The sequence below is a fragment of the Symphalangus syndactylus genome, chromosome 12, assembly GCF_028878055.3.
Source record: "Symphalangus syndactylus isolate Jambi chromosome 12, NHGRI_mSymSyn1-v2.1_pri, whole genome shotgun sequence".
NCBI lineage: Eukaryota > Metazoa > Chordata > Mammalia > Primates > Hylobatidae > Symphalangus > Symphalangus syndactylus.
Window position 1 is genome coordinate 24,035,814 of NC_072441.2, and position 13,204 is coordinate 24,049,017.

Sequence of the window (13,204 nt, forward strand, 5' to 3'; positions counted from 1 at the left end):
TTGTATATGTTTTTGTTTTGAACTTATTTCACTTTTTAATTTAATTTCTATATATTTGGCTAGATTGTGAGACCTTTAAGATTAAAGGCTATCCTAACGGCCCCTCGACCCGACAGGTACATACCAAGAAATTGAATTGCTGAGTCACAGGAGAGATTTACAAATAGTGTTTTGGCATCATGGAACGCGTAGGTTGTACTTGAACAGCAACTTACGCCCACCCTAGACCAACACCAGCCAAATTTCTACCAGCCATCAGTACCATGGCCTCAAGCTACAGGGACCGCTTTCCCCACTCCCGTTTGACCCGTAGCCTGAGCCTTCCTTGCAGACTGAACACATGCTACAAAGTCGCCTGCAGTTCCCCAAGCGTGGCCCCGAACTGCACCAGGTCACAGAGGATGTCCGAGAATACCACGCTTCCCTTTGTTTCCGACGGAACCAGTTTCTTCCCAAGATACACGCCGGATGACTGGGACAGGTCCAATTTAACCAACTATCAAGAGTCCAACACTTGCCGACATAATTCAGAGAAACTAAGAGCGGATACATCTCGGCTGATTGAAGGCAAATACCAACAAACAAGAAAAACCCAGGCAGACACAGCCCAAAATCTGGGAGAACGTGTCAGTGACATAGGGTTTTGCAAGTCTGAAATCATTCATGTATAAAAGATGTATAAATTCATGCAACTATGAAATGATCGGAGAGACAAATGCACGCACTGATGTGAAGAAAAGACTGCAGCGGGCTTTGATGAAGACTGAACCCCTCTGCAGGTGGCCCGAGAATGTCCATTTCAGCGAGAAAAGAGAATGGGAATCGATCCAGTCCAGGATGAAGTGGAAACACAGCTGCTGACGGAACTTGGTACTATTCTGTTTTGTCAAGAAAGAACGAAGATAGTTTGGATAATGCTATTGCCCAACTTGCGGCCGACAGAGCGTCCCAGCGTCAGCTGGAGAAGGACCTGAGTGACAAGCAGATGACCTTCCAGATCCACGACAAAGCCACCACCTGCACAACACGTCAGATGGTGTCGGCTCCTTCCGCGGAGTGCAGAGGGTCGATGCAGCCATCTCAGTGCCCGGGTCCTGGGCCAGATTTACAGATGACAGTATTTTCCCCTCCCGGAGCGAACGGGCAGCTGCCGCTCGACTTAGAGACGACATTGAACACCTCTTGGTTGTGACTGCCAATGAGATGTGGAGTCAGTTCAACAAAGTGAACCTGTCTTTCACCCATCGCCTTGCTGAGACTGTAGATGCTAAGAATAAGATTCAGATGCCCTTAACAAAGGCCGTGCAGGAGGTTTTCCAGACTGAAATGACCACAGAATCCATCAAGAAGGCCATCGAGGACAACACTGCCTTCCTGAAGGTGGCTCGGACCAGACTGGACGAGCGCAGGAGACGGCCGATCATTGGGTTCTGCCGAGACATGGCTCAGCTACACCTTGTTCACGAGGTGCACGAGGTTGGCGACACCATCCAGACCCTGCAGCAGCGCCTGAGGGATGCAGAGGACACCCTGCAGTCGCTGGTCAACACCAAAGCCATCCTCGAGTATGACCTGGCTGTCAAAGCCAATTCCCTGTACATCGACCAGAAAACATGCATGGCATGCACAAGAGCTACCCCAACACCCTCCGTCTGGTGGGCTTCTGCTAGGGACCCCACCGGGTGTGGTTTTGATACCCCTAAGTTAAGGCCGAGCCAGAGCACTGTCTCAGCATTTGAACCAAGTGCTAATATAGACACTTATTAAAGGATTAGGCTGATGGAAATGTTAAAAAAAAAAAAAAAAGATTAGGGGCTATCTCATTTATTTCTCTGTTTGGAACTACTAGCGCAATACCCAGTACACATGGTAGGCATTCATCAAATGTTTGGCAGGTACATAAGAATTATATAGAGACATTCTTTTAAAAATATATAATGTGTATTTAATTACATTAGGGATCCAACATAGGATAAGGTCCCCATCCAAATGTTTTAACCGAGTGCTGGAAAAGATAGAAGTGACGCTCCAGTAAGTAATGAGTAGCCACTAAAGTCGGCTCTAACCTGCCATATAATAATATATTTAATGTTTTTGTTCCTTAGAATAATGACTACCTCATATCAAGCTTTGGCCTTTCCCCTGAGCTTCAGACTAGAATAACCAACTTCATGTTGGGCATCACTATATTTATTCCACAAACACTCCCAATATAAAGTATTGAAAGCCAAATTCATCATTCTCTCCAACCTGCTTTTCCTCCATTGCCCAGTTCTCTGTTAATGTTACTGTGATCTACTCAGGTTTCCAAGGCAAAAATTCATTCTCTTCTTCAACTTCCATATCCATTCAGTCTTCAACTCCTGCCAAATTTACCTCCTAAATATATGGCAGGTCTTTTTCCTTCTTACTGTTCCCATTGTTACATTCATAAACTAGTCCCATATCTCTTTCCTAGATTAATTGATAGCCTCCTGACTGGTCTCATCTCCATTATTGCCACCACAATTACCAAACCCATTCTCCACAAAGTAGCTTTAGCACTGTTTCATAATTGCTAATATGACTGCATTACTCTCCATTGTAAGATATGTCATTTGAACTAGGGTAGAATGTAGAGTTCCTAACACAGAATTAAAAGTACCCGCAATTGACCTCTATTAACTCCCACATTCCATCTGCCAATCCCACCACGCATGATTTGCACTTTCTTTTTTTTTTTTTGAGATGGAGTCTTGCTCTGTCACCCAGGCTGGAGTGCAATGGCATGATCTTGGCTCACTGCAACCTCCGCCTCTCAGGTTCAAGTGATTCTCCTGCCTCAGCCTCTTGAGTAGCTGGGATTACAGGCGCCTGTAACACGCCCAGCTAATTTTTGTATTTTTAGTAGAGATGGGGATTCACCATGTTGGTCAGGCTGGGTCTCGAACTCCTGACCTTGTGGTCTGCCCTCCTCGGCCTCCCAAAGTGCTGGGATTACAGGCATGAGCCACTGTGCCCGGCTGATTTGCATTTTTTAACTTTATGGCCTAGATACTGAAGAGCTTCCTCAAATAGTGAATCTTGGTGACTCTATTTACATTATTTCCTCTTTCCTCTGACTAAATCATTTTTTACACCTCTTTTTACCTGGTTCAATCATACTTACTATTCAAAACTCAATTCTGTTGTTATTGTTTCCACGTGGCCTCTGACCTGACTAAATTAAGTCAAGGGTCTCCCCTCTGTACTAATACACCCTGTGTATTGTCTATCCTAACACTTAATATTGTGTTAAAAATGCTTGATAGTTATTAAAATATTTATGCATCTTTAATTTTTAAATTATTTTAACATTTTAAGCATGAAGAAAATAACATGAGACACCAATGTACCCATCATGGAAATTGAAATGTTAATGTTTATTATAGATTTCATGCTTCAGGGGTTTTATTAGTAAATAAAAGGTTAGAGAAACTTGTAAATGCTCATCTCAATCCCTTCCCACTTCCTCCCTCTCAGATTTAATGTCTTTAAAATTTCAGTGAAGTGCTACCACGTTGTATATATTATTCTTCAAGTTTTTCATTCTATATTTTCTAAGATTTGTCTTTGGTGTTAGTTATACCAGAAAATTACCAATGTCCCCATTGCCCCATATCTGTGTCACACATAGGGTTATTAAATATATTAATTGTTGGCCAATCAGATAGCTATATAAGAGTAGCTTGATACTTTGTATTTCCCTAATCACTAGTGAAGTTGGCATTTTTTTTCTTTTTTTGTTTTTATTGGCCAGTTTAGAGTCTCTTTCTTTACAGTTATCTCTTTGGGTTCATTTTAATTTTGAATGTTTGTCTTTTAGGTTTTTGGTGACTTGAAAGATTTATATACTCTGAATGCCAGTTTTGTTTTTTTTTTTTTTTTTTTAGTTATGTGGGCTACAAATATTGTCTCCCAATTTGTGGCTTGTCTTCACTTTGGGATGCCATTTGTCATAAAGAAGTTGCCAATTTATTTTTAAATTTTATTTGCATATCTTTAAGGGATACAACAGTTTTGTTAGATGCATACGATGCATAGTGGTAAATTCTGGGCTTTTAGTATAACCGTCATCCAAATAATGTACATTGTACTCAGTAAGTAATTTCTCATCCTTTTCCCCACACCCCACTTGACCACCCTTCTGAGTCTTCTATGTCTATTAATCCACACTTTATGTCCATGTGTACACACTGTTTAGCTTCTGCTTATAAGCAAGAACATGCAATATTTGACTTCCTGTCTCTGAGTTGTTTTACTTAAGATAATGGCTTCCACTTACATCTATGTTGCAGCAAAAGACACGATTACATTCTTTTTTGAATTGCAGACTAATATTCCATTGTATTTATGTGCTACATTTTCTTTATCCATTCATTGATTGATGGACACCTAGGTTGATTTCAACTCTTTGCTATAGTTTGCAAATATTTTCTCACATTCTGCAGACTTTCTGTTCACTCTGTTGATTATTTATTTGAGTGTGCAGAGGCTTTTTAGTTTCATTGTCTCAATGTCTCTTTTTGGTTTTGTTAATTGTGCTTTAGAGCACAAAAGCTCAAAAGGTCTTAAGTCATGAATTATTTGCCTAGTTCAATGTCCAGACGTGTTTTCTCTGGATTTTCTTCTAGTGTTTTTATGGTTTCGTGTTTACATTTAAGTCTTTAATACATTTTGAGTTGATTTCCATATACGGTGAGAGACGGGGTGAGTTTCGTTCTTCTGCATATAGCGATCCAGTTTTCCCAGCAGCATTTATTGAAGAGGGTGTCCTTTTCCCCATGTATGTTTGTCAACTTTGTCAAAGATCCACTGGCAAAGATATGTCACATTATCTCTGACTTTTCTATTCTATTCCATTGATTTCTGCATTGATTTTTATATAAGTACCATGTTGTTTTTGTAACTACGGCCTTGTAGTATAATTTGGGGGTCAGGTAATTTGATGTTTCCAGCTTTGTTCTTTTTGCTCAGAAATGTTTTGACTATTTAGGCTCTCTTTTAGTTCCACATGAATTTTAGGATTGGTTTGCCCAATTCTGTGAAAAATAGCATGCATATTTTCATATGGATTGTATTGAGTCTATAGATTGCTTTGGGCAGTATGGTCATTTCAACAGTATTAATTCTTCCAATCCAAGGGAGTGGAATGTTTTCCCATTTCTTTGGGTCATCTACAATTTGTTTCACCAGTGTATTGTAGTTTTCTTTGTACAGATATTCCACCTCCATGGTTAAATAGATTCCAAGGCATTTTATTTGTTTGCAGCTATTGTAAATGGGATTGCTTTCTTGATTTGTTTCTCAGCTTGTTATTGATGTACAGAAATGCTATTGATTTTTTGCACATTAATTTTGTATCCTGAAATTTTGCTGAATTCCTTTTTCAAATCTAAGCATTTTTTGAAGAGTCTTTAGGGTTTTTTAGGTATAAGATCATATCAATAGTAAACAGAGATCATTTCACTTTCCCTTTTCCAGCTTGAATGCCTTTTATTTCTTTCTCTTGGTTGAATACTCTGGCTAGGACTTCTAATACTATATTGAAGAGAGTAGTGAAAGTGGGCATTCTTGTCTTTCAGATTTACAGGGATTGCTTTCAGCTACTCCAAATTCATTGTGGTGTTGGCTGTGGGTTTGTCATATATGATCTTTATTTTTTTCAGGTATGTTCTTTCTATGCCTAGTTTGTTGAGGGTTTCTATCATGAAGGGATACTGAATTTTGTCAAATGCTTTTTCTCTATGTATTGAGATGATCATATGGTTTTTGTTTTTACTTTTGTTTATGTAATAGATTACATTTATTGATTTGCCTATTTTGAACCATCTTCGCACACTTTGAATAAAACCAACTTGATCTTTTTGATGTGCTGTTGGATTTGGTTTACTAGTATTTTGTTGAGAATTTGTGCATCTATGTTCACAAGGATATCGGTCTATAGTTTTCTTTTATTGTTGTGTCCTTGTCTGGCTTTGGTATCAGGATAATAACTTGCTTTCTAGAATGAATTATGGAGAATTCCCTCCTCCTCAGTTTTTTGGAACTGTTTCATGAGGGTTGGTACCAGTTCTTCTTTGTAGGTTTGGAAGAATTTGGCTCTGAATTCATCTGATCCTGGGATTTTATTTTTGGGAAGATGTTTTGTTACTGATTCTATCTCACCACTCATCATTGATCTGTTCAGGATTTCTATGTATTCCTGGTTCGATATTCGGAGGTTGTATGTTTCTAGGAATTTATTCATTTCCTCTGGAATTCTTAGCCTGTGAGCAAAGACTTATTCGTGGTAGTCTCTGATTATCTTTTGTATTTCTGTGGCATCAGTTATCATGTCTCCTTTTTTATTTCTGATTGTGTGTATTTGGATCTTCTCTCTCCTTTTCTTGATTAGTCTAGCTCATAGTCTATCAATTTTTTTTATCTTTTAAAGTACCAACTTTTAATTTAATTGATTGTTTTTGTTGTTGTTCTCAGTATCATTTAGTTCTGCTCTGATTTTTGTTATTTCTTTTCTTCTGCTGTGTATTTGGTTTGCCTTTGTTTTCTAGTTCCTTGGGATGAGCCTGGAAGTCAGTCTGTGACGTTTCTATTTTTTTTTTAATGTAAGCATTTAATACTATAAACTTCCCTCTTAGTACTACTTTTACTGTATTCCATAAGTTTTGGTAGGTTGTGTCTCCATTTTCATTCATTTCAAAAGATTTTTTTCTAATTTTTGTCTTAATTTCATTATTGACCAAATATTGTTCAGGAGTATATTGTTTAATTTCCATTTATTTGTGTAGTTTTGAGAGTTTTCCTTGGTTTTGATTTCTAGTTTTATTCCACTGTAGTCTAAGAATATACTTAATATGATTTCACTTTTTTAAAATATATTGAGACTTGTTTTATGGCCTGTCGTATGGTCTATCTATATTGGAGAATGCTCCATGTGCTAATGAGAGGAATATATATTCTGCAGTTGTTAAATCGAACGTTCTGTATGTCTATTAGGCCCATTTGGTCTAAAGTACAATTTAAGTCCACTGTTTCCTTGTTGATTTTCTATTTTCAATAATCTAAGTGTTGCGAGTGAGGTATTGAAGCCCCCCACTATTATTGTATTGCATCTATATCTTTTTTAGGTCTAGTAATGTTTGTTTTATAAATCTGGGAGCTTCAGTGGTGAGTGCATATATTTTTAGAATTATTACATCTTCTTCTGTAATTGATTCGTTTATTATATGACATCTTTCTCTTTTGTTTTCACTGTTTTTGATTAAAGTCTGTTTTATCTGACGTAAGTATAGCTACTCCTACTCTCTTTTAGTTTCCATTTGTGTAGAATATCTTTCCTCATCCCTTTACCTTCAGTTTCTAAGTGTCTTTGCTTACCAGTAAGGTGAATTTCTTATAGGCAGCATATAGTTACTTCACGTTGCTTAATCCATTCTACTAATCTATGTCTTTTAAAGGAACATTTGATTCATTTATATCCAAGATTAATATTGATTTGTGAGGGTTTTTTCCTGTTGTAATGTTTTTATCTGGTTGTTTTGTGGTTCTTTGTTTCTCTCAATGTAGTAAAACGTATTACTCTTTATTGTGTAATTTTACAAATTATTTAAGAAAATCTTCCCTACTCTAGTATCACAAAGATATTTTTCTATATTTTCTTCTAAAACTGTTTGTTTTTCTTTTCACATCTGGATAGTTAATTCATTTGCAATTTATTTCTATGCTCTATATGATCCAAATTTATCTTTTTCCATGTGAATAGATGATTCATTGTTCCAACAACATTGTATGGTCCTTCGTTGCCCCCACTGATTTGTAATTCTACCTCTTTTATATACAAAAAGCTTTTTCCCAAACTATTCATCCTGCTCCGTTGCCTTATTTGCCTATTCCTGTGCTATTACAACATTGCTGTAATCACTATAATCTAATATTAAGTCTTAACATCTCAAAATACAAGTCCACTTTTTTTTTGGTTTTAATTTTCAAAAGTGTTTTGCCATTCTTGATACTGAATTCTTCCACAGGAATGTTAGGTTCAACTTGAGGTACATAATCTATTGGAATTTTTAAAATTGGCTTTAATTGAAAGATTAATTTGGGAAGAGTTGATATCTTTGGCATAGTAAAAGTTGTAATTCGTGAACATGGTATTTCCCTTCATTTAGGTCTTACTATGTGTTGTTCAATAAAACTTTGTGACTTCCATCAAGAATATGTACACATTTTGTTAGAGTTATGTTTAAGTACTTTAAGTTGTTAGCTTTACAAATTGTATCACTTTTTAAGAAATGCATTTTCTAATTTTGGTTGATTCTATGTAAAAACATTACTAATTTTGATGTTTTGATCGTACATTGAGCTACAGAGCTGAATATAAGTTCTAATATGTAACCAGCAGATTCTTTTGAATCTTTATTATAAAATCATTTTATCTACTCGTGACAATATCCTTTCTTTCTAATCCTATACCTTTATTCTTCTTGAGTCACTTTTTCATAAATTACAATCTAATTAGGAAATAATCTATTTCATCATGCTGTTTTTTAAATTTATTTTCACATATTATCCACAGTCTTCTCTTTCATAAATCTCTACTACATCTGTGACTGTTTTCTCCATTATGTTCCTAACATTGTTTCACACTATTTATCTTTTAGTCTTTTTAGCACCTTTCCAGAGGTTTTTCTACTTTATTAATCTCTCAAATAATACTATTTTTGCTTGTTGGTCTTTTCTATTATTTGGTTTGTTTATTTGTTTGTTTTCCAACTCATTAATTTCTGCTTTCTACAGCAGCTATCATTATTATGTCCCTTCTTTTACTTTCTTATGGTTTAGTAAATAGTTTTCTGCTGCTCTAATACATTTGGGACCTTTTTACTCACCATTGTTTTTATGGAAATACATTGCAGACTACATGGTTTTGATGATACTGAGTTCTTATTAGTTATTGCCTTTCACATTGTGGCCAAGTATATTGTTAATTTTTTAAATGTTTCTTCTTGCTTGTAATAAAAATATATATTCTTTTATTATTAGGTATAGGCTAGAGATCTACTAATAGTACACTCTATTCTCCATTGTATTATAAACTTCTCTAAGACAAATACCACATTTTATGATTTTTACATACTTGGAACATTGAGAGTACCCAATACTTGAAATATTTACCTACTTGGAACATTAAAAACACCTAATGAGCCGGAAATAAATTAACTGGAAAATGAGGTTTTAATCTCTTATCTTCAGTAAAACATATTCTTTCTCTGAAAAAATAAGTATATTAACATTGACCTTTCTAAAGAAATTTTGGTTAGTTTTACTAAAACCTGGTTAGCTAGCCAGCTATCTAGAGGAAATATATAAATATCTGCATTGCATGTAAATTATTCTTCCTTTCTAAATTCTTTTTGTTCCCTAATTATATGCAGCAATCTATAAGTAAATGCATCGGCTTTCTATGCCAATGAATTTTTGTCCATGATTCCTCTCATCTTAATTCAACAGTAAAATAAAACTCCTATGTGCATCAGAGATGAATACATTTCATGATATTATGATTTCTAAACAAATAGTCCATGCGTGTTTGTGGAGACGATACCTGGTCATAATGAAGTAAATTGTTTTGTATGATAAAGCAAGATAATGAATTATAAGATTTAATTAGGCAGTGATTCTATTTCAAGTCTGATTGTTGATTTGTCATTGCTTTATAGAAACTGCGACACTATAATTTAAGGACTTTAATGAAAATGAATTAATTTGAAAGTGCTTCTAATTCTGCAGCAATTAAGTGATTTTTCTCTCATGCACTAAAACTCATTTCTATACAAGAATGGATTTGCACAGCATCATAGTGGGGAAAAAAAATCATTATTGTTAGTTATAATGAAATGCAATCAGAATTGAAGGCATTATTATGTGTTTTACCAACTTGCCAACTATTCCACCCCTTCCCTCAAATACATGCAAAACACTGAAGACAAATCATATCCTCTACTTGAAGGATAGGAGGGTCACTTTTTTTCTCTCAAATGGGCTAGAAAAAGCATAGATGTGTAATCAGTTAAATGATAGAAATCTTTAAACATTTGAGCACATTACTCTTGAGACTCTAGTAGGATATATATTATAAATTCATAAAGGGGTCTACTCGGTGACGCCTGTGTCAGGGAGAAAAATGGTACCATGCAATTGTTCTCAATAAGCAATAAATGTGTTCTCTGGTGTTTGGCAAACCATTACACCATTTATTTAGAGTAAAGCTCATTATTTTATTCTATTAAATACCTCACTTTCAACACTGTTAATGAGTTATTTATCTGAAATGTGATCACTAGCACTTCTTTCCCTTTAAGACTACTTTCCCTTTCTACAGAATCTACTTCTCCCCTGGGTTATGGTGTTAAAGTAAACCGAGGATTGACTCCTTCTGTTTCCATTAAAGAACATGATGGTAACAAAACCTAGGTTTTTTATTATTATTATTTCCTCCTGCCACCTTTTCAGCTTGATGCTGGAACTTTTAACTCTTTCTAATATTTTCATTAGGACATAAAATAAACAACTAATGCCTTATGTGTTTCACTAGCACTTACTCCGTGGGAGGTAAAACTTACAATCTGGTTATGTACTAAATACAAGGAAGAACACTTCCTCACCCTTTTGAGGTCTGTCTTGTGCTCTTTTACGTAAACTGATCAGTTTTCCTAGAGTTGCAGCCGAGCTAAGTGATGAACCTGTCCTCCATGTCTCAGTAGATCCTTAAAAAACAATTAAAATAACAAGCTTAAATGGACAATGAAGCATTGTGAGTCCTTCCTCTACAATGCCATGCTCCCTTGCAGCTTCAGTGTAAACGCCTCAAAAACAAGAATGAACGTTATATTGTTTCCAGATCCACAATAGGCCCTGTCGATGTCCAGGCATAGTGAGTGCTCAAGAAAGTGGTACATTGATAAGGAAGGAAAAATTCATTTGTCAAGTATGAAGCAAGATTATTAGACAGTTCATTTCACATAAAAGACTCAATGTGTTTGTTGTTGAACTAGAGAGAGAGAAAGAGAGCAAGAACAAGAGGAATTGAAGTGTCACTTAAATTAAGTCATTTAGACTAAGTCAAATTCATTCCCATGTGAACTTACTGTTGGCCAAGGTCATAAGCACCCCTCAAAATTTTCCTCAGATGTGTTTGTAAGGCAGAATCAGTTGTATGACTCTCTCTATTGATCACCAGCATTTGGCTTTTCACTTTACAATGCTACTAAAATAGGCAGAGTCTTGCAGTAGGTCTTTTAACTCTTCTTGCTGAGATTCCCAGTGAGCTCCTGGCTCCCTTTACTGGAGTGGTTAGAGGTAAAGCAAACCATTTTAGTCTGTTTCCTCTTTTGCTATTTTTTTTTTTCTCTCTCTCTCTCTCTGTCCATAAGATCTGACTGGCCTACACAATTTCTCCCAAATTTACTAACCTGATAGCTGTATGTATTTTTCTTCTAGTGTACGATGTGTTGCCCTTCTGAAATCTCCCTATAATCTGCACTTCCTACTCAATGGAGTATTGTCCCATTTGCCAAATATCCTTGAGTTGTACAGGTATACACACAAACTAATTTTCAAAATAAAATTAAAGTTTATCATTTTATATATCAAATTTTTAATTTTGTTTTAATCACTGTGGTCATAAATTATCCTAACAATGTTTCTTATTGCATTACCATAGTTAAATGAGTGGAATCAATGAAATTTAACGTATCTATGTTGACTTGAGTTCATCATAGGTTTGGTATTAACCGTCTTTTTAGTGTGTGTGGCTGTTTGCCTCTACACCAAAATAAGAATGGTAGACATGAAGATTTCTGGTGTCAGCTTTGTCATTTTTTCCATCATCTTCTCTATAAATGATACCATCAGCTATAACTGCTTCAGGCTGATACAGTTTTAAGGAGGCATCTCTTCTTACTTGCTCCAATAGCTATTGGTCAAATTGCATATAAAAAATACACCTGTATTGGGTGCATATATATTTAGGATAGTTAGCTCTTCTTGTTGCATTGATCCCTTTACCATTATGTAATGGCCTTGTTCGTCTCCTTTGATCTTGTTGGTTTAAAGTATGTTTTATCAGAGACTAGGATTGCAACCCCTGCTTTTTTTGTTTTCCATTTGCTTGTTAAATATTCCTCCATCTCTTTATTTCGAGCCTATGTGTGTCTTTGCACGTGAGATCGGTCTCCTGAATACAGCATACCGATGGGTCTTGACTCTTTCAATTTGCCAGTCCGTGCCTTGTAAATGGGGCATTTAGCCCCTTTACATTCAAGGTTAATATTGATATGTGTGAATTTGATCCTGTCATTATGATGCTAGCTGGTTATTTGCCCGTTAGTTGATGCTGTTTCTTCATAGTGTCGATGGTCTTTACAATTTGGTATGTTTTTGCAGTTGCTGGTACCGATTGTTCCTTTCCATGTTTAGTGCTTCCTTCAGGAGCTCTTGTAAGGCAGGCCTGGTGGTGACAAAAATCCCTCAGCATTTGCTTGTCTGTAAAGGATTTTATTTCTCCTTCGCTTATGAAGCTTAGTTTAACTGGACATGAAATTCTGGGTTGAAAATTATTCTCTTTAAGAATGTTGACTATTGCCCCCCACTCTCTTCTGGCTTGTATGGTTTCTGCCGAGGGATCCACTGTTAGTCTGATGGGCTTCCCTTTGTGGGTAACCCGAACTTTCTCTCTGGCTGCCCTTAACATGTTTTCCTTCATTTCAACCTTGGTGGTTCGGACAATTATGTGTCTTGGGGTTGCTCTTCTTGAGGAGTATCTTTGTGGTGTTCTCTGTATTTCCTGAAATTGAATGTTGGCCTGTCTTGCTAGACTGAGGAAGTTCTCCTGGATAATATCCTGAAGCATGCTTTCCAACTTGGTTCCTTTCTCCCTGTAACTTTCAGGTACACCAATCAAATGAAGGTTTGGTCTTTTCACATAGTCCCATATTTCTTGAATGCTTTGTTCATTTCTTTTCATTCTTCTTTCTCTAAACTTACCTTCATGATTTACTTCATTAAGTCGATCTTCAATCTCTGATGTCCTTTCTTCTGCTTGATCAATTCAGCTATTGATACTTGTATATGCTTCACGAAGTTCTCATGCTGTGTTTTCAGCTCTATCAGGTCAGTTATCTTC

General features: G+C 36.1%; 1 protein-coding gene and 1 pseudogene across 6 annotated transcripts in view; both read left to right on the plus strand.

Annotated features, from left to right (window-relative positions):
- Nucleotides 1-13,204, plus strand: part of LRRC7 (leucine rich repeat containing 7) — a 643,523-nt gene that overhangs the window by 239,167 nt on the left and 391,152 nt on the right. The gene's annotated exons all lie outside the window — the stretch shown is intronic.
- On the plus strand, nucleotides 180-1,670 carry LOC134734607 (tektin-3-like; annotated as a pseudogene).